The following is a 23,411-nucleotide window of genomic DNA, read 5'->3' as shown; positions in this document are numbered from 1 at the left end:
TCCCTTCATTCGTACCAAAGAACAAAAAGATTTGGCTCATTTACGAACATCACATCAGTAGTGTTAAAGAAAATATTCCCTCTCCTTTTAGCTCTGATCTTCACCAACTCTAAAGCGACAGTAATATCTGGGCCTTTATCTGCTTAATGCTCCACTCTGTTCACTAGCTCATTGCTAACTTTGTATGTGTGCAGCTTGGTGCTGAGGAGATAATAGCTACTGCTGGAAACAATGTTCATGAGAGCGATAAGAGTAAACTAAAACAGTGAAGTTGCTGGCTGAAAAACCCAAAAGTTGAATTGAAAGAAACTAAAACACTTCATAGAGTTGAGAGAAGCTTGAGAGCCGAGTGATACTTTGTTTGTGGATTTGTCACGACAAGCGACCGCTTTGACACTACACATAGTGGTTTGGTCCATTATTTATATAAAAATATTGATTGGAGCAGCTGAGGGTTTAAAACACTTTTCTCCACTACTGATACACCAAAATTACATTAGTGGCCCTTTTTTCTTGAAGTATCCTTCAATTCGTGTGCCTTGAGCTGAGGGAGGGAGGCAGGTGAAGCCAAGAGAGAAACAGAACGTCGGAACTGAGCTGAGCTCAATGTGTTACTCTGCCTGAGATGAAATGTAATGTAGCAATACAGTAGAAAAGAGAGGCTAGACAACAGGAGGGGAGAGGATTAGAAAAGCCACCTTTATACACTGTCTGTCTGACTGTGTGTTATTTATAAAGGTTGCCTTCTGCTCCTCTGTCTGTCACATACGGTTCACACATTTTTGTATTTATTTTTTACATCTAGTTTGATCTAGTCTGGGGTCTACATATGAAAACAACTGTGGTGTAAAACATTGTGTCTCTGGTGACTTATAGCGTTTTGTGTGTACAGTGTTAGAACATGTGGTTTCTGTGCTACTTTTTTTCCATGTGACCTTTGGTCGGACAGACTGGTAAAAGTGTTTACAGTACATACACGATTATCCGGATCTATCTGTGTCTCTGATTCTTTTCCTTTGGGATACAGGTACAATATTGTCAGTGTAGATACAGTAATGAACTCACAACCAATACAGATCAATCAAGAAAACAACAATAATCACTAATAATTGTAATCAAAAATTATTATTATGACTTGAGGTCAGAAGCATGCTAAATAATATGACGTATAAAAAAAGGAAATACAAATCAATCAATCAAAAGAAAGAAAAGAGGAGGTTAAGGGGCTGACTGTAGCCCTTTGCTGCATGTCAGTCCTCCTCTCTGGACTCCTGTTATCTTGCTGCTCTCTGATATCAAAATAAAGGCAGCATGCCTGAAAAGTTACATTGAGTAAGTGGAAATGTTCAAATAGAAAAAGAAAACAACCTCTACTCATTATTCTCAGGTCTTTGTGAGCCCTCTGCAGTCTCCCTCTCCAGGTGCACTCAGTGACCCACCTCAGCCCGACAGTAGTTGGGAGGATTTGCTTTGGAGAACAGCTGAAGCCAGGGTGCAAAAGTTGAAATGGTCTGAAAGGATATACATACTGTTCAGTGAGACCATATGGCCCTAAAATAGCTTGATAGTACAATTTGCAGGGAAAGCATAAGCATAACACGTCTGTACCAATTAAAAATACAGGAACCCTGCACACTATTCATAGTTCGTCTCAAATGGGAAACAAGTTTTCCTTGTGTTTTCCAAATGAACAATTCTGATGCATTTCTTTGAAGCCTGCGGAAGATCAAAGCTAATCACGACTGTGTGGTGGAAAAAATGGCTTTATGAGAGGTAAACAATATCTCAACCTGATTTCAACAAACCCCCCCCCCTCCCAAAAAAAAGATGTCAAATCAGTTTCCCTGCATCTTGTCGCGAACTGCTTGGCTTGTGATCATTTGCAACTGAGGCAGTAAAAACCTCAAGAAATGAGCAACCAGCTCTCATTGAGGTTTGTGCACTGATGAGCTGCATGTCACATTAATTATGCCAGATACGGGTGGGCTGTGTTTCTGGAGTCTCAGTTCATCTATTTGTAATACGGAAGTAACAGCGAGGTTTTCTGCTAACTGAAAAGCAAATGTTTATGTTATGCATGACTGAATATACTGTAAGCGCTTTCCAGTACAATGCTGTGATTTATAAATAGCACTGTAGCCTTCTGGGAGCTGCTGTGGACCCACAGCTGTTTAGAATTATGCAGCCATACATCCTTGTTACACATGAACTCTTTCATTATTTTCTATCTATGCTAGAAACTAGCTAAACAACTCCTCAAAGTCAGAGCCATGAACAACTTCATTCTAATAGTTAAAAAATAATCTGTTCCTATTTCCGTTTTCCTTCTGTTTTTATACTTCTACTTTTGCCACTTACTTTCCTCCTCTTATCTCCACTGCGTGGCACCTGGTGTTGGCTTTAGGGTGCCTGGTTATTATTAAGCCATCAGTGTCACTTTCTAATCAGTATTTGTGTGCATTCGGTTTATTAATTACATCAGCTGGTACGAACTCGGAGCACTTGGTGAAAAATATCAAAAGCTGACGCCTGTGTCATGATTAATTTCACAGTGAACAGTCTCTGCGATGTCAGTGGTAATTAGGCATCACCCATTGCATAACACACCATGTGTCAGGGTGGGTGGCATGTGTGTGTGTGTGTGTGTGTGTGTGTGTGTGTGTGTGTGTGTGTGTGTTCATGCACGTATGTGTGTGACTATGTGTAAGTGTGTGTGAGTGAGAGAGAAAGCGAGAGGGAGAAAGAGAAATATGGCTTCAACTTCCGTAGCTCCAATAAACCAATAAGAAGTTTTGAATATAGCTGATACTTGTGCTGTTGTTATATTACAATATAATAATTGTAGATAATATATATACTGCATATAAAATGTAGTACCTATATGTTTGTCTATCTATGTAGGTAAGTAGCTCTCTGGCTTGATATTTATATTTTTTATGTTATTCTGTGATGTTAATGGGGGTCTGAATTTAAAAAAAACACACATCAATGGAAGCCTATATGGCGGTCCAAATGTTTTCAACAGGTGGGAAAATGAAATGCTGCACAGATACTTTTATCTGCACAGCATGATCACTGACCTACATACTATTCTGTGTTATTTATTAAAACATTTTAATATGCATCTACTTCATTTAGACTGAATCCATGGAGCATTAGTGTCTCGTAGCTATATTAAATCTTTATTTTTCCAGGTTACACACATGTAATTTTCAGCAGTGACCTGCAGTGTGCCTGGCACGCTGCATGTCTGCAAAAACTTTGGTGTAAACTTTGCTCAGAATTAACTACAAAAGGGTTTATTAATCCTGTGAGTGAGGCTTTTTTTTCCCTTCCTCTTTTTTTCAAAAATAAACAATGGCCCTTAACACTCAAATTAACACAGATTGGGATTTGATGTGCTGTGCAGCCAGATGGCTTGCTCACTCACTCTCTGGCGGGCTGGCAGTGCAGCTGAGGACGAAGGCACTTCCAGAGCGGATTTGAAAGAATCTAGGCCAGAGAGAGTGGGGCTGCTCTCTCGGAGACTAGCCGCCAGTGCTGTCATGTTTTAGTGCACATTTTCTATTTGAGGAAGAAGCCGCTACATAGAGAGATGTGCAGTGTGTGTGTGTGTGTGTGTGTGTGTGTGTGTGTGTGTGTGTGTGTGCGTGTGTGTGTGTGTGTGTGTGTGTGTGTGTGTGTGTGTGTGTATGTGCAGTGACTGGAAGAGGAGGAATGCCTTGATAGAAATAAAGGGGAAGGGGACTCATCTTAGAGCTGTGTAAACAAGCTTGAGGAAAAAATAAATTCCATTCTGCATTTTCCCGCTGTCCACCTACAGTATGTGCACACATCATTGTAGATTCTGGCAGAGTGATGCTTGGAGAAGTCAACAATATTCAAATAAGTCAGGGTGATAGATAATAGAAATACTTCTGGTAGGTGTAACAACAAATGACGCGAAAATAGTTGACAGGATCCTGATACATAGACATAAATCTAAACTCCGTGAAATGTAAATGTGCATGAGATTGATGTGTGAGACAGTATACTGTAAGTACAGTATGCATCAATGCACAGCAACTCCGGCAACGGTGTAGAGATCAGCACTTTCATAAACACTGTAGCGCAGATATTCAAATGCAACTTTTAGAGATAGTCATTATTCAAAAGCTTAGCCTCCATCTGGAAAGTGGCAAACTTGGCTGTTTTCCTGGTGTTGCTGTGGAGGAAAACTGGGTCTGTGTGAAATTGCAGGACTCCTGATACTTTTGCTAAGGTGTAAATTTCTCTGGCTTTGATGATCATTTTCTTCACAGTCTCGCATTTGCCAAAGGGGGGAAGGGTTAAAGTTGTCACAAGACTTAGAAACTTTTCAGGTTGTGAACACGAGTCTTCAGCAAGTGATTGTAAAAGAGTGAAAACAGAATGTAAGGTAAGATTAAATGTAATGATTTGGACTGTTTGGCCATCACACCTCCCCTGATATCAGATCAAATGATTTCACCAAAAGCAGCCATGAGTGGATTTCAATTTCCTCAACATCTTTCCTGGAGGTTTAACAGCAGAAAGTCAAACGGATTTTGTTGAACAGGAGAGGACAGGAATCACAATGATTCTCGTTATTAAAAATAGTGCTGATTAATTTCTTCATTTATATTTTTTGCTGTCAGAATGCAGATCACTATATCGTAGAGCCCATACTGATGTCTTCAAGTTGCTTTTTTTTTTCCAGCCAACTGTCCCAAATCAAAATATATTTAGTTAACACTGCTATGAAGAAGAGAAAAGCTGCTTTTTTATGCTCTTATAGTGGCTTAAGGATTGAAATTAGATCATGCTGGCATGAACTAAACACACAAAATACGTGCAAAACAAGTAGTGAGCACAATGAATTACAGTTACAGTATATGGAGTCTGCTCCTTTAGTATTATGGTGATACATCTAAGGAGAGACTACATTTAAAGCCTTTTAAAAAGGTAGAACTCTTAACTCTACAGCACATTAAAATCATGTCCTTCATGGGGTCCTTTTGTCTTCCGCAGGGACTATTTCTACAACATGTCAAAATGGCTCAAAAACCAAAGAACAGAGCAGATCAAGCTCAACAGCAGATTCACATTAATTACAAACTGGCAAAGTTGTTAATATAACTCTGCACTCAAAGCCAGGAGTCTGTGTGAATGCCCTGAAGTGCCAGACAACACCTTCTGTTTCGATCGATGGCCATCAGCATGCACACCCCCTTACACAAGCAAGGCTGCTCTGCTAAATATACACACCAGCCGCTCCTGCCTGAGAGGAATCTCCTCTTACAAACTAACTTTTCTTTTTCTTTTTCTATTCTTTAGCAACCTAATTATCTCCGTGTGTTGAGGGCTGCAGATGTGCTTTTGGCATCTCGGAGGAATTTCGCTTATTTTTAAGATTCAAATTAAGACTAAGTAAAAGAAAAGTTCTCCAGTACAAAGTAACGAAAGTAAGCTCTTATGCAGTACGTCTGTTTGTTTTTGAGGTAAATGAAACTGTGATGTAGAGGATGAATTAGGAACATACTGTATGTGTGTTCTGACAGTGTGAATATCAAACACGATTGAATTGGGTTATCGGTAAGACGTCAACACACTTCCCCCGAATACAGAACAACACTATACTTAGCAAAGCTGTAGCCGGTTGTTTTGGTGTTTCATGTAAAGTGAGGAGAAGTGGTCGTTAGGCTATGAAACTGTTCATTAGCTGACCACATCGCATGAGTGGCCCTGTTTGTGCTGTATAAGAACAACTTTGCAGGGTTTCCTGCACATTGAAAGTCTGTGAATACGATAAATACTATTGAAGGTTGACTAAAAATGACCAACTCAAGGTCAACTTACTAGCTTTTTGCTGTGCTTTCATCAATTTCACATCGTCTTCATTTACCATAAAGATGGATCTGTTGCCATGCAAGGTCTAGAATGCACTTTTACCCATCACTTCTGTAAATCAGTCACTGTTACTGATTCATTGGTCTGCTGGTGAAGACTGGCTTATATGATTGAAAGTGCTGAGCAGAGCTAGTAAGTGGACCTTGAGTTGCGCTCCAATGTTATCTCTATGATGTATTTTGGGGAATTTTTCTTGCCGAGGGTTAGATGAGAAGACCAACCACTCTCATGTCTGTACAGTAAATATGAGACAACATCCTTCAGATGTTAGCTTAGCTTAGCATAAATACTCTAAGCAGGGGGAAGTGGCTAGCCTGGCTCCTGGGTGTATGTGCAGAACTATGTCTTGGCTGGGAGCATTGACTTCTCAAAGTCTTTTGATATTGTAACCTTTGAACAGAGCCTGAGGATAATCGTTTCTCCCTGTTTTCAGTATTTATACTAAGCTAACCGGCTGATAGCTATTGTTTCATATTAAGCATATTTTCGAAAATTAGAACTATTGCCTATTGTATTGTTGTGAGTTTAGCTAACTATAGAAAGCAGTTACTAATACTTCTGTTTTCTTCATTGAATTACATTTTCATTACCAGATGACACTTGATGTTGAAAAACAAATCCTGTTCCTTCCTTTAAACATAGGCATTCTTTTTTTATCCAAGTGGTTACTGTGCATATTGACAGAGCAACATGCTTTAAAATCATGTTATCTGAGGATTAGAAAAGCCTGGCATCTCTACTTTTATTATTAAGTATTTTCTTAAAGCCCCAGAACAATCTGCTGGGTTTGTTTGCCATAAAGAACAAAGCAAGAAGGTCCCTTTGAAAAGCATTTACCCTTTCATTGTCTCTACTGTACGAAACTCTGCACTGGCAGAGTTTGCAGACGGGAGAGGATGAATACTTTTTTTGTTTGGTGGGTGAAATCCGCCGAGGACTTGGTAAGGTGTCGATCCTGGTGTGTTCAGTGAACAAGTTTTTCACACACTGAGGATTACTTGCGTGAAAAAAGTTTTAAAAGTAGACTAGACTTTCTCCTCTGGTAGAAGCCGTAGCTCAGTTATGCTGGAAGGCACTGTGGATTAAAGAAGGAGGGAACTCTGAGAGGAATGAGGAAAACTGCACCTTTGGTGTCTGTTAACAAACATAATTCACAGGGCCGGGCCCAGAGTCCTCCCAGCAGGGAACTCTTGTCGTGATTTGTGGAGTGAGTCTGGTGGAGTGAGAATAACAGGCTCATCAGTTAGCCACTCGACCAGAAATACTGCTCTCTGTCTAATTCAGGAGTATGAGTTGTATTGTAATTGGCTTGTTAAAGGTGTTTCACTTAACCCTGAAATACAAAAATAGAAAACATATTTTTTTTGTTATTCCTAGTTTGTGCGCAAAAATCGCCTGTGAACATCAGGTGGTCCCGTGCTGTGCGCGGTACTTTCAAAACAGAATAGGTCTCTGTGAGAATAATTGATTCAGTATGCCAAGAAAAAAGGAAGTTACTGACAACAATGGGAATCATACAATTATATCCCAACTAAAAGTGAGAGTGTAGTCTAAACACAGTTAGGTCTTATTGTGTATCTATTATTGTTAAGAGACGTAAACTCTGTTTAGGAATTTTCATAATATTTCCATTGGATGGATGAGGACTTTTTGGGGGTTTATGCATTGTTTATTGGACTTTAAAGACCTACTTTAAATGAGGTTTTCCAATATGCCGCAGAAGAGCATAAGCGAGGGGAGTAAATGCATTATTTAACCTTTAATTGTTCGTTCAGCCATAACTGGCAGTGACAGTATTATATCCAGGCGGCTCCAACATCTACATTAGCTGTCAATCACATTTTCTGTGCTTTTCCTCATTTTTCAACATGCAAATACAGTATACTGCTAAGAATGGATTAATAGAGCCTCAGTGCAAATAGCCACACAGTGAAATTATAATTGTCTTTAGAGAGTTGTTGAAGTTCAATTGAAGCGCATTCATAAGGTCTGTCACACCCAGACTTTCCAGTGATCATGGCAGCATTGAATGATATTTTTTCTGTTGTCCCCTGATTCAAATCAAGCCATCTTCTTTTACAGTCTGAAGGTGTGTGTTTAGCAACACCAACAGCACTGACAGACTGGGATATTAAATTACAAACACGGTTTCTTTTGTCACATTCTCTATTGTGTTCTTGGTGCAAAGTCAACATTTACTTTGGAGCATGGATCATTGCAATCAGACACAAAAAAATTGCACTCAGCTGCAAAACATCATGGGCCTGTTTGTGCTGTAATATCAGTATCTTAATATATTTTGTGAACCAGGCCTTGAAACGAGACAGATATTGGTTGCAAGTGATGCACAAGTCATGCTGCTATCAGCGGCTGCAATCCTTTCATTGTGAATTTGCCCGTCAGAAGTAAGTGTGTTAGTAGTGGTAGAAGTGTCCCAATTATTCTTGATAATCCACAGACCTCAACGTCAACAGTTTTCATTGTAACTATTTTCTACCACAGAAATAGTTCCTATCCTTGAAACAAAGGAAGCTATTTACTTTTTATAATATAGCACAAAAAAGAAATACATTGGGATGCTGAACTTTTCCCTTTTTGTACTCCATGACGTACAGAGATTGTGAAGGTGCAGTATAAGATCTGCATTTTAATAACCCAATACCTTCTTCATCTTCTTCATTAAAACCTCCTCTTCTGCCATATTTTCTGCATCCTCAGTCCCATTCTGACCTACAGGAGCATATTGCAACATGAATTATCTCTTTGATTGCCTGTGTAGGAGGGACATTTACAGTAACGAGGAACCTGGGAACAGGATTTACTGTTCCTTATGCCCTCCAATGACATTACTTGAAGTGATGATGATGACAGTCATAAATTGGTCCTGATGGCCCACAACAGATAAAAACCTGCATGGGATTTGTTTTGCATGCTGCTGGCCCACCAAGGCTTGCTTGGTAAACCATTTCATCACTTTCAATTAGACCATTGCAATGTGACTTCTGTGATAAAATATTACAGCAAATTGCGTCAAATGCCTTCATCCACTGTTAGCTACTCCGCGTTGAATGTTTTCTTTTGGGAGGAATATTCATGGGAGTATCCCCCACTCTACTATGTTGTTTTCGGCCTGTCACTCTCCATCTCCTGTAGAGGCATCAGTCCTCATCTACGCTGTCATCCCAGCACATGTTCCATTTACCACGCATTAATCTCACTCAGCTTCACATCATTCTCTCTTCACTTGTCCTTTGGGAATCAACGACACAAAAACTTGCTCTGCTTGCCAAAATGCGCTTTGGCTGTGGCGCTAAACGCAAAATGGGAACTTATAGCAGCAATCAAAATTTGGAATCGCTTTCAAATGGTATCAGTGTTCCAAAATTAGGAGCTTTACAGTATACACCAAACTCAATATTGCAGTGTCCCAGCTAGGCCTTTATAAACTTGTCTGAATGCTCCTGAGCTAACCTTTTGATAAGCCCTCGAGACAGTGTAAATTAAAGGCATTAAATCTGGATTTGGTGGTGTGTGAGGGCGCTCATGGAGACATCTCCTTCACAGTCTAGTGGTCAGGGTGGAGGTGTGTGGTGGTCAGTGCAGACAGGTCATCCCACAGTGGTGACGGATGGCTTTCATCAAGGGGCCCATGGGCTCACTGGGGAAATGTACATGGAGACCGCTGCCAAAGGAGCTGATATTTATCTACCAGCAGCCCCTCTAGCCACGATGTAGGAAGAGCAAAGCAAAGATGGAGAGTTCAGCGAGGAAAGGCACAGAAGAGTGGTCACTTATGTATTAAAAGCTATTATTGAACAACTCCTGCATGCATGTACACATTTTGCGGATACTGCAAATGCAACGTGGAAAGGAGACCTAATCTTAAGTGCGATTTCAGCTCAGAAACATGTATTCGTACAGCATGCCTCCCAGCAACCCCTCGCTGCTCTAATTCAATAGCAAATGGAGACATCCTGAGATTGAAATGAAGCAGATTAGCGAAAGCACAGCTGATTTTAAAGCACTGATTAAGGGAGATGTGCCGTGCTCGGTCTAGGATCTATTCCCTCACTGCAGACCTGCCTCAGCTTGGGCTGCCATTAATATCCCATGAGGCACTGGAGCACGCTCCTGGCCAGCAGCCAGATTCCCAGTTATCTTTTTTAAACAATTTTACAGGCTATTTCAAGAGGAGGGAACTCGCTTGCCATGCCTCTCAGCGCTGTTATGGCAACAGTCCAGTTCATCTTGAAGGGTAACTTCGGTATTTTTCAACCTACTTCCCCAAGTTTGTGTGTCCAAGTGACTAATAGGGACAACATCGGTCCAGTATTGAGCGAGAACGCATCAGCCGCTAAATGGGCTGCAATGTAATCATATCGGGCAGTTGCACACCGTCAATGTACATCCACTTAAAGTGCTTGTTTTTGCCACTGACGGGCTCTGATTGTTATTATAAGAGTTTATTAGAGTAAATGTGAGTGATAGTTGGAGAGAGTAGTGGTGGTGTTGTTAGAGTTTGATATGTGACACAATAACAAACAGACGGTATCAAGCGAAAGGTAAAGAAACGCCTTGTCTTTCTCTGTAGGGTCCTTTTCGTAATGTTGTCAGACACTTATGATAACAATCTGAGCCTGTCAGTGGAAATAACAAACACTTTTAGTGGACGTATACATTGACCGTGAGGAATAGCAATTACATTGCAGCCTGTTTATAGCGGCTGCTGTCTGCAGCGTTCTCACTCAATACTGGACTGATTTAAAAAGATTGGTGTCCCTATTTGTCACTTAGGGGTCCAGGTTGAAAAATACAGAAGCTGCCCTTTAAACATAGCATAGGTAGGTGACCCAGAATCAAAAGCCTTCCGTCAAAATACAGTCAACATTTTTTTAGATATTTTGTGTTTAATGCCAGTTTAGGATTTTGTATTTGCTCTTGAACTAAGCTCAAGGCTGTACTGTAATGACAAAGAAACATACATTACTTATAGCTAATATATAAAATATTTAAAAATATATATATTTCGCAATATCACATCATATTTTCTATTAGCAGTAATCAACTTCATCAACCTCTGTTTCAAGGTCATTTTTATTTATCACAAGGTACGCTAATGCAAGTGCTGCCTGTGTGATACAATAGAATTAAATGGTCATCAGGAGAGAAACTTGAGTCACTCTAATTTGAATTTGTTCAATCCTTATCTCTTTTACTGCTCCTAAATATAGGATCCCTTAATCCTTGATAGCTGTGTAATTGTTGCAGGATTGGAAATGCAGGGAGTCCAATATGGAAATGCATATTCATAATGTGATGTTAATGAATGGCACCTAGGTTAATAAGACTTTTCAGGCTGCCAAGCCCACAGTACTGTAGAACTTAAAGGCGACTGAGACTAGCAGTTATTATTCATTCCATTCATCTAACTGACTTTTGTAACTGTAGAAAGTTTGTCTTGTTGCAACATGAAATGGTTATTTATGGAGACTTATGACGGATAGAGTCATATAGTGAATTAAATTCATTAGCAGCGCTGCTGGTACAATGTTATGGCCAATATATCAAGCAACAAACCAATATGAGATCGTTGGCTTAAGCCCATTTCTGATTCGATGTAATTCCAAACACCGTACTCTTAGTTAGTGCTCTTTTCTTAGCCGTGCTAGTGGCTAGGGGTCGCTGGTCTGTCCGTTGATCCACCACTGTGGTTCAGACTGAAACAACTCAAGAACAATTGGATGGGTTGTCTTTGAAATTTGTACAGACAATCATGGTACCCAGAGGATGAATCCTAGTGATCCCCTAACTTTTCATTTGTCACCACCAGCAGGTCAGGTTTTCACCTATCCAGTAAAGTATCTCTCCGTGTATTATATTGAATGGCACAACCTTTTGTAAAGACATTTATGGTTCCCAGAGGATGAATTCTCATTTTCTTCTCCACCATGAGGTTGACATCTGTGGTTTTGAGTGAAATAATATATTGGATGTATTGCTGTGACATTTGGTACAGATATTTATGTTCTCAACAAGATGAAAATAGAATGCCTTAATTAAGTTTACAGCTAACGCCATCATCAGGTCAAGATTTTAACTGGTCTAATACATTTTGCTGAAAGCACAGCCACGTGGAGCTGCTAGTGTGGCTGTGGACTCTACATCTTGCTGCTTGAACAAAGTTCTGGGGAATGTGTTTTAACATATATAGAAGCAGTTAAGAAATGACCTAACTACAAATTGGACTCTGCACAATTCAAATAAATGACTGAACTCTATGATAATGGCATGTTGTGGTTTCCATCTCTCCTTGGCTGTGAACCGTGTGATCATTTTGACGTTGCAGTTTGTCATGTGTTCTTTGAGACCTCTGCTATTTTAGAAACTTTACCTTTCCCGTTCTCGTAACTCATGTGGTTGCAATTTAGGCACATGAACATGACAACTCTTTAACCACCTCAGAACTCCAATATTAGAAAGTTAAAATGGCAATTGTCAGGCCTCTTATACTGATAGTGTTAATTGACTTTCATAGTACAATGACACACCGCTGTAGTTGACTTAATGATGAGAATTTAATTGTGTCCTTTTACATTTGCTGCTTTTAATATTTTGTCCACTGCATTAAATTGATCCATCAAGAATATTTCATGACAAGTCCTGAAATTAAGATGCAGAGTAAACAAATACGATGTAATTTATGCCAAACAAGTTTTTCATATTCACTTAAAAGAGACTGGTAGTCTCGTGTCATGGTGTTATTTAGATTGACTGAAGAGGCAGAAAGGTCTTAGATCATTTCAGTTTGATAATCTGCACTTTGCTGAGTTCTGTGGCACTGCTTGAAGCTGCATATGTTCTCGGCTTTTTCTGTAACCAGTGTGAACAGTTACACCTTACAGAAGCTATTAAAATTAATGTCATTAATTTACTCCCAGCAATCCACATCTTGTGAGCAAACAAGGTTGAGAACTTCTGTGTAATCAGCAGGTGAATAATTGAATGCATCACTGTTTATAATTTTTTTTTCATGAAAAAAGTAGGAATATTATGAACTTTAATGTAAAATGCCTTATGCTCTAACTCAGTTTCAGTTTTACTCCAAACGTGTTCTTGCTTTCAATTCAAAATGATGCAAGCTATTTTATCGACTGTATTTCACACATGATATTTTCACAGATACACCTTATTTCTGTAATGGTTAAGAACGGGCTTCATAAATTCTTCATTAGTATGTCACTGTAATGGGGGGAGGAGTGACAAGGGAGTGAATATTCTGCAAGAATTATGCATATGTATTGTATTTTTTGACATTATCCGGATCACCAAAATAGTCTGATTTTGTTTTTAAGAGACACACATTGTGATGCTGCTCTGCCCTTAAGAGAATTAACATTACTGCAAATGTAATGCGATGGTGAACATTGTATTAATCGCCTTGAACCCGACGAAAAAGCGAAGATGTTAGTAATATCAGAAATCTGAGCCCAGCAGCCCACACATGCATAGAAATGCACAAGACACACACTCACACAACCATACACGGGTACATAGAACTAATTTGCTAGAGGCAATAGATGGACACACAGACAGACATGGTGCAAATCATATTTTGAAACAAAATTTCCAACAAAGATACGATTTAGAAGTTAAATTTTTTTCCGTTAGAGATATTGTTTTATAATGTGGAGCAAAAATCACATCCCCAAAGGTTTAAACATTTGTTAGGGTTAAGACTTTTTGTAAGGTTAGAGTTTACAACTAGGGTCAAATAAGATCATCCTCCAGCAGATGTAATAAAATGTCCTCAAATGTATACGGAAGTACAGGTTTTGTGTGTTTGTGTGTATGTGCATACTGTGCTTTATATACTGGCTGGTGTGTGTACTGTATGCGTGCGTCCATGCTGGTGGGCGGCAAATTCCGCATTTGAAGCCAGTGAGTCTGTGCACCCACTAACATGATCACTTGACAGGACATGCAAATTTTATCTTCAAAGAGGTTTTAAGATCCTCTGAATCTCCATGAAGTCGTGTTTTTCTCCACTAATTATGTCATCAGCGCCAAAATGTTGAGGTCGCATGTTTAATCTGACTCCTAAAAGATTGGACTGAGAAAAAGGGTTTTTCGACGCCACAAACTTTACAACAAGTAGATGTGTGGATTTATATTTATATTGGAAAAATGGTAATGTAGTTAATTACACTTACACAACTATTATTCCCTTCCAACTTTGTTGTCGTTCCTTCATCTTTTCCTTAATTATTCCCTTCCTTAGAAAAAGGTTTCCTAATTTAGGCAAATGTAAGTATCTTAAATGCTCTCTGCGTGTAGGTGTGTTAAGCAGTGAGTTTAGCCTAGCTTAGCTGAATTCATGGATACAGTGGGATCAGTAACAGCTCCTCTTGAGGAGGAAATTACATCTTTTCCAACTGACCTTTCCCTAATATCCGCGGGGCGGCTGTGGCTCGGGGGATAGAGAGGGACGTCCTTTAATCACAAGGATGGCAGTTCAATCCGCATGTCGAAGTGTCCTTGTGACACTGAACCCCAAGTTGTGCCCTGGGCTCTTCACAGCAGCCCATTGCTCCTAAATTCTTAGGATAGGTTCAATGCAAGCAACAACCTCCGATGCTGAGAAATTAAGTCAATGCTTGCAGTCCGTTTAAATGGCCACCTGAGGCTCGCTCCAAAAGCGAATCGATCCCCATAGACTCCAGGTTAAAATGCCCAAACTTCACAGCAAATAAACATGTTTACAGCCTGGTACTAAAAACAATTTTAAAGCACATTTTCCCTTTATAACATCTGTACGAGGGTGAATATTTATATCACTCACCCGTTTAAATTATATTAACGCTTACATTTAGGCATAATTGAGGGCTTGACAGCTTTGAGTGACAGGTTTATGCCGTCTCAGGTTGCTAGCTGCTAGCTGTCGTCTCCGCTGCATCACCGGGTCTTTCTCAGCTCCACCCATGATCCACCTTTTCACATTTTAGAGTAAGGCTGTGTCATCGCTGCAAAAATAGCAATGGCAAGAACCATCCTCTTTGAGCTTCTCAACAGCTCTTCAGAAACCTTTGTGTGAAGTCATGGACACTACGTCCATATTTTATACAGTCTATCGTTAAGTGGCTGATGATTAAATGGTTAAGTTTCCTCCAATGATCAGCAATTGTTCAATCATCGCATGTGAGCAGGACGCTCTAGTAAGATTTCTAATAATCTAAATTATTGAATTTTTTTTTAATTATAGGCTTCTAATATTATGTTTATCATGCATGTGGTCATGCTATATTTTACAATATTATCTTAAAACAAATCAGCTGGAAACATTGAAAGATCAGAGTGATGTGACGTTTTTAAACTCATGGAGCAAACATTGGCTTGACTAGTTCCCTGCAGCTGATAACATTTAGTAGCAACAGTTACTAGCAACGGCTAGTTGTGGTTGTATGAATATTGTCTGTAAAGGGTGTGACAAGTTGCTTTAAAAAATAACAATATATTAAATGACTGTCTACTTGATGGACACACATACAGTAGGCTATCATATAAGAGTCATGAGCCTTGAAAGAAATAATGATTAATACCATTACTCATTTAAATCAAAGACTAACAAGCTACAACAGTGTAGATTAACATATAGAGCAAAAGTCCTGATTATAAGTGTCACACACATCTCTGATCACCCACCTCGGTTCATTACTGACCCTCGCATGTTACCCCTTGCTGTCTGAGTGAGACCTTGAACCTTCTCTTCCAATAACAAGAGGCCATCACCATAATTACAATACAGAGGGAGACGATGTGCCATGCATCAAACTCACAGCCCTCAGATTGTTTAAGCTCATACTGTATGTCAGCTGTTGAATATGACCCAAATCTAAGGCTCGCCGGTAATGAAACAGGGGGATGAGGGGTGAGTCAGCCACTGGCCTTTGTTAATTGCATGTCTCACATCGTCCTGGCTGGGACAGTTAATTGGAAAAGATCAAGGGGATTTGCAGTGTTAATGAGCTTCCCGTGAACCCAAGTCATACTTTGGATACCAGAGGAGCCTTTTCTATCTCCCACATTCAACGACCCGTCTGTTAGCGCAAAACTTTTCAGTTCTGGAGAGACGTGGTCGTGGCTGACTACTGCCTCATCTCCTGTGTTTGGAAGCATTGGCTCAGAGGGGAATAGATGGTCTATTATAAGCACAGCACAGTTTAAGCAGAAGTAATCAGTCAGCTTGATGTCAATGTGCGTTTAACATACATTATGTAGTATTCCATGGTGCTATATAACTTCCTATACAGCATATGCTCTGTGGAAAATGGTGGAAAAGTGGAAAAAGAAGTATAAAAGACAAACAAATGTGCTTCAGCACAACATGCGGGCGTGGAATAGCACTATTTGTGATGTATATTCCTGTCATATAATGTTAGAAATACCATTAAACACACTGTGCTTCTTTAAAAAAAACAGATTTAAGTTTCCTACTAATGATGCTGTTACCATTAGGAATCTCTGCCCTGTGTATTTTGATTATGCCACTGTCTGCATCTGTCTACTCTGATGTAGAAACCACATCATAGTTAATGAACCATATCAACGAGAGAAGGGAGAAGATGCTTACCTGTACTTTCCCAGCAAATAATTGTTCTCATTTCTTTTCTTTTCTTTTTCAGCAGTGACTTATACTTTGCCTGACACTTTCTAAGTGAGCAGACCAGTCACCAGAAACAATGTTGACATTGTGCTTTTCTGCAAACCACGGGATACGTTGAATGTTGACGTTTCTAAAACCCCAAAAAGGTTTCATAAATACGTTTCATATCAGCCTCCCATCGCTCTTGCAGAAACTCGCAATGACACTAATATATTATGATATATATTAATTTGTTCTTCCTATCAGAGCTAAAACACACACAAACAATACAGCTACAGTTTCTCTCTAATATCCGTTCTGTTTCTCAGAGCATGGCTGTACATTTTCAGTACATGTATATCCAGGTACAAGAATAAGAGCTTTACCGCCCCGAGGGAGTCACAGTGGTAATATGCAGTTGGCCCTATAAATCATAGCGCACTCTTGACTATACAATCAATCCTCAGCTTAGTGTTGACTCAATCTGTCACCTCCTCGGCCCACTGCACGGCTAGACATTCAGACGCACTGACAGTGAATGTTCTGGTTGATGTTGGTTAGTGTGCGGCTTAAAATGTTCGCAGTTAGAGTCAAGGAGGGTCGAACGAAACGTTGCATTATTGGAAGTGTAGGATCCAGTTTGAGGCGCATTACCCATATTACAGACTGCTAGTCAGGATGTCACAGCTTCTGCTGCATCAATTGAAATTACATTTTACAATTTTAATTAAGTCTCCTAACTTTATGGAAGAGCAAGTACTTTGAGGATTCAAGTTAATTCTTGAAATTCAGCAATAGTGTGTTCATACTCACTTACACTAGTCAGTGCAGTCCAATATCCAAAGATTGATGCTTTGACTCAACTTTTGGCTCTACTTTACCATGAGCTACTTTTTGTCTTTGTAAAATAACAACTAAAATACATTTTATGTCAAAGAACGTAGAGATATTTTAAGCATTTATTGACAAAACCAGTGTTTTTACTGCTACTAGCTAACTAGATTCATCCTGCTGTTCATACAGCTGTATGACAGTGAAGTATGGGTGGCTTTCAATCATGCAAACATTGATAAATGGGACAAACATTTAGTTTAAGATGAAAGTCTACAAATCCAGCCTCACTGAGGCAAACCTAAATCTTGAGAGCTCAGCTTCAGTGATGAGTTGTAGGCTGGCTTAGCAAGGTTTTTTGCAAATTAGTCCCCGGTGTAAATGCTCCAAGCAAGACATGGAAATCTTTCCCTAACACTCCAAAATAGGAGCCATAAACTCTGGCAGCCCCTTTTAAAGCCGACCATAAGTCTGTCAAACATAAAGCTTTATTCAGCAACACCACATCTCCCGATAAAAACTCTCAATAACTCAATTTGCATCTCAAAAACAATGCTTACATCAGACACCGAGACAATAACTCTCAAGCAGAACAATCTGACACAGAATTACAAAACATAAAAAATGTAATTTACAAATACATTAAAATATAGCTTGAACACTTAGAATATAACAAATCCTAGATAGGTATTAACATGAAGTTGTAGTGGCATTTGGGCTGGCAATGCTGAGCGATCTCTGTATTGGCTGTAACTTATGTTGTAGGCTACCTGCACACACATAAAGATGCATAATGCTATGAAATTAAATTTAAATGGTGTTAATATGCCGTAAAAGATAGCATTACTAATTATAGACAAAAAAGAACTACAGTTGATATAAACAATTCAGGTTTTTTACATTTTACAAAAGGCTTTTCAGAAGTATTATGGTGTAGGAGATGTATTCAGTATGTACAACATATTGGGATGGTTTTGGTGAAAAGCAGTGAATATGAGAAAATCAACAGACAGACAAGGTCAGTGACCAGCTGGTGAACAAAGGGAAGCAATTAGAAAGTGAAAGACAAAGTCAATGGCAAGGAGATGGTGAAGACCAAAACAGAGCACAGAGGAGCGGGGAGTTTCACCTTTCAAGTCTTTATTTGTCATGTGCACAACCATTACAGTGGAGCAGTTGTAGGCAACAAAATTATTGTTCAAAGGTCTTCTTCCAACAACGGCACTACAAAATGTATAAAAGAAAAACATGCAGGGAAAAGTAAAAACAAGAATCCAAGACATAAAACACAAAATAGTGCAAAAGTTAAATATAATTAGAATAGAATAGAACAGAATAATGAAATATGACAGGAAACATAATACTGTGGTTGACTGGAAGACAGCGTGTTGTTAGTGGTACTGAAGAGTTAAGACCACATGTAACCGGACCAAAGTGACATTTGCTGGAGTGTTTACATGCTGTTTTACAGGCAGCAACTGAGCAGCTAATTAGCGAGCACGCCTGCCAACTGACGTTAGCGGTGTACTTTTCCCCGGTAAATGTTTGTAATGTTGCTCATTCAACCCGCTACAGTAAGGTACAGTAACAAGATGTGTTCCTGTTGTGAGCTAGATAAGAAGGAGAATCTAGCAGGGAAGCCAGTGGTTGTTGTTCAAAGTCTGTGGCTCTAGTGTTGTGTAGCAGGCTGAAACCCCAAAATATAGAATGTAAATTTCTCCCATTTGCTTTTGGATTTTTTTTCTCAAAGGACAACACAGGACAAGAAATTACAGAGCAGAGATGTTTGCTATAGCTGACAAAAACAAATATAATTTCAGTTGGACTTTGAACAGCCTGGTTAAAGCCAGAGCGTAAACAAACGTAAACATGGTTCATTTTAAGATGTTTCGATGCTGTCATTTCCTCTGAATCTCATAGGTGACCTTGTTTTAAATGGATGTATTGCTTTCACCAAATGGATGTTTTAATTTGAATTCATTAGATAAAAAATGATGAGCCAAAGAAACCTTTTCCACTTTCAGAAATTATAGTGACTCTGATCTAGAAGCCAACTTTTTCCTGGAGAACTCACGCCACAGTGTTTCCTTTCGTTTAACGACCACCTATCCCGATGTGGACATTCCTTAAAGACAATGTGTGTCTGTTTTCCTGCCTACGACAGAGCGGAGAGGGGAGGTGGACATCAGATAGAGAATAACACAGAAACTATTGATACCAAGCCTTTCAAAATTTTGGTTTAATTCTGCCCACAGTAATATGACCCTTGGAAAGTCAGCTGTCAGCTAGGAAACACTGTTGGCAGAGATTGCCAAGACAGAACTATACTCCGCTTGGTGCCGCTGCCCTGGGGATGGTTGTAGTGGAGTACAGAGCACTAATGGATCGCAGCACACAGGCTTGGACTCAATCATACTGTACAGTCACGTTGATTTGAAATATTCAAGCCAGCGCTCTAGCCTGTCTATTAATATTTACTTCAACAAGCGCAACACACATTCTGCTCATGGTGCTCTGGGGATGCATGTGACTTTTACTGTTGTTGGCTCATTCAGACTCAACATGGTCACAAAAAAAAAAATGGTACAATATTTGTAGTCCACATTGTATAATGAGATACAGTAGATGTTCACTGTAGTCTTTGTGTAGTTGCATCTCATGTTATGTGATTAATATTGGTGCAAAAGAAGTAGAACTAGAAAGATGAAAAGGGATATTCCACTTTAATTTGCATTGATGAACAGCATGTTGTCGCATTAAAAATAGACATGTTGGAAGCCAGAGACTGACTTTGGGAAAGTTACAACTACAGTATTAGCTTAAACATCATAATAATTCAGTTTTTAGCTGTAGTGGGTTACCTGGCAACATTTTTGGACTGCCTTTCTCACTCCCATTATGCTGACATGGGTGACAGATGCCAGCTCTCCTGCCAAAGGCCGCATCACTACTTGCACCCCCTCTACTCTCCCCCTCCCCCCCCTCCCCCTTCCGCCAGCCACCCATTACGGCTCCTGGAAATGCAGCATACATGAATCACGCCGCAGCTGTCACAGCTCCCTGGCCCCAACCTAATTAAACAATTAGGGCATTTGGTTAACAATCAGTCACCGTCAAAGGACAAATGTGGGCTAAACGGAGTCAGTCATATGGTGCTGCAGAGAAGGAAAGAAAATGGGTTCAGATGATACGAGTCCAGGAGAAAAAAGGTCAAATTTGTGTGTTTATTTAAACAATCTGACTATGTGACAGTAGGGCTGTCAAAATTGGCCAAAATTCTCCACAGTCTGATCTTGAGCACATGGCTGATGGTTGATGACTCGCTCTGCGTCATGAATCTCAATATTCATACCTGGGTTTTTTCCTACTTCTCAAATATATATTTATATATTATTGAGAGTATTCGTTGACAACCCTATATGATGTTTCTGCAGAGAACAAACCTAATGGCTGAGATATTGATCAGTATACAAGCATTGTGTCACATCAGGAGTCAATCTTAAACTATTTGCACAATGTTCCAACCACTAGCAAACTGAAACCATGAATTAGGTAATGAGGGACGGCAGATTTCTGCTCGGATTTGTACATTTGTCTGGTGGTCTGCTATATTGACATTTGTAAACCACATTTTCAAGTTGTTTGAAGTAAGCTAGAAAGCACTCAGAGAGCAGATCTCCAATCTTGCAAGATAGAGGTTGTGTTCGAGGAAAGGTCGTAAGGTCGCCATAATCATCCAGTTTCTTCCTGTAGGGAACACAAAGATCTACAACAAAAAGTGTGTGCTTATGACTGAGAGGTCAGGGGACACAATAATTTGAAAATTGAAATGATGGACTGGTGAAAAGGTCACCAAAACTCAACATGTTTCTTTTGTTGGGAGCTTGAATGTACATGGCAAATTTTTGGACCAATCAAGCCGTGAGTTGTGGAAATCTCCTCGTCACGGTCAAATAAAACACAGACGAATAAATCCAATAATGCAGACATGCCATTTGACATAAAAGAAAATAAAAAAATAAACAGTTTACAATTATTTGGTGTCAAGACAGTTACGAGGGTTTTAACCAGACTGTTGTACTGACTACACAGAGTCGAACTCAGTGACCCATGTTTCCCTGTGTGTAGGTCACTAGAGGTGGAGAGTGGGAGAGAATGAGAATTACTATGGAGGCAGAGAGGCAAACAGTGATGGTGTGGGAGGGGGAGAGAGAAAGAGAGAGAGAGCGAGAGAGAGAGAGAGAGAGAGAGAGAGAGAGACACAGACACAGAGAGAGATTTTTTACTGCAAACAGGCCTGGGGGATTTAATCACAGTAAAACACTGAACTCTTATTGGGGGTATCAAACATTTTATGAGAGCAGCTGTGCCAAACTGTAGCACCACAACAGTGTCCCAGTCCGAGATAAATCAGCAGTAGTCCTCCAGATCACCTTATGTGCCTCATTTAAACCCCAACTACTATGCAACTGGCAAGAGATGTTTTATCACAAGTGAAGAAGAAGTTACAGCATAGGACCCTATGGCTAAATGCTTAAAGGTTAGCTTCACCCGGATTACAAAATACGATTTCCTCACTCAAGTCAAGTCAATTTTATTTATAGCCCCAATCACAAACTTACAATCTGTTGAGCAAGAGACAACCTCTATTCTTAGACTCAGGAAAGACTTCCCTTCTATATGAAGAATATAGATCCAGGACAATGTGCAGCCAAACACACGACGTCCTCTCCACCATGAAGACCTGGAAGGAACACATGCACACAAGAGGCAAACCTCCAGGACACTATTTAGACGGAAGGAGATGAGACAAGGAAACCATACATGCAAAGGGAGAGAGGGACATGGGGTGAGGCCAAGAGGGAGAAAGAGAGAAAGAGGTCAGAGAAGCATCTTGCTTGGAAGATTTGCAACCAAAAGCTCCAACAGATACAAGGCTTTCCAGAAACAATGTTGTGATGACTGTGGATAATCCAGAGATCTCACTGTGAATAATTCAGCCTAAAACAGTCTAGAAAGAGATGTTGCTGTTGAATTGATTGCTGCATGTAATGTTTTAATGATGCGTGCACCACAAATGCAGGTGGTGCCAGCTTCTTTGACGGATATCTCAAAACTTGGGGAAGTAATAACCAAAAATATCATGTCTATACCACGGTAAGAAAGTGATAAAATGACTCATAGCCTTTAAAATTGTAGCGTTACAAATGCTTGTGTCATTTGTGCAATGTTGGATTCAGTGGCATTACTCCCTAAAATGGTGGCATTGCTTGCGATTATGGAAAACCACATTCGAAATGGATAAATTAATATTTCTAACACTAACCCGAAGCTTCCAACAAGGTTCCAGGGCCAAACTCAGATGGACAGATATGAAATGAGCAACAGATGGCTGGAATTGATGAGGAGAGGAAAACGACACTATTGAGTAGAGCCGAAGAGGCGTTTGGGCTGATTTCACTCCTCGTATCTCCATCATAATAAACCATTAATTTCACTAGTCAGAGGAGAGCACTCCTTAAAATCAAGAGCCAATATCTTCTGATCGCAGAGCGATTTACTGCAGATTATACTTCCTTTCACAGAAACATACTGACATGTACACTTCACAGACATTAGAACTTCTATTGACTGGATCAATCAATTCCCTTAAAGATTAAATACATTATCTTTACCAGTACCATGCTCCAAATGTTCTTTATTGTATCTTTCATATAAACCAAATTTGAAAGCTGCACCAATCAATATTTTGAACAGTGGGTAAGATGACTATATGTCTAATGTGAAAGGTGTCGCTTCCAGCGTCCAGCTTCCATCTCCCATCTCATCCTCCTCTTGTTTTGACAGAAACTTCATCACGATTAGCAGACGGGTAAGTGCGTTAGAAACTTGGTGAATGACGCGGCACACCGTTGACCTGTGGACATGAAATACCTCGCCTATCGCTGACTTGAAAGATCCCGGAGCATAAATCTGTAGAGCAATCATTAAATCCAAAGTGCTGGAAGAGCACAGCTGCATAAAGTAGGGGGGG

Source organism: Pholis gunnellus (genome assembly GCF_910591455.1).
Source record: "Pholis gunnellus genome assembly, chromosome: 5".
NCBI classification, from domain to species: domain Eukaryota; kingdom Metazoa; phylum Chordata; class Actinopteri; order Perciformes; family Pholidae; genus Pholis; species Pholis gunnellus.
Note: the sequence above shows the minus strand (reverse complement) of the source record.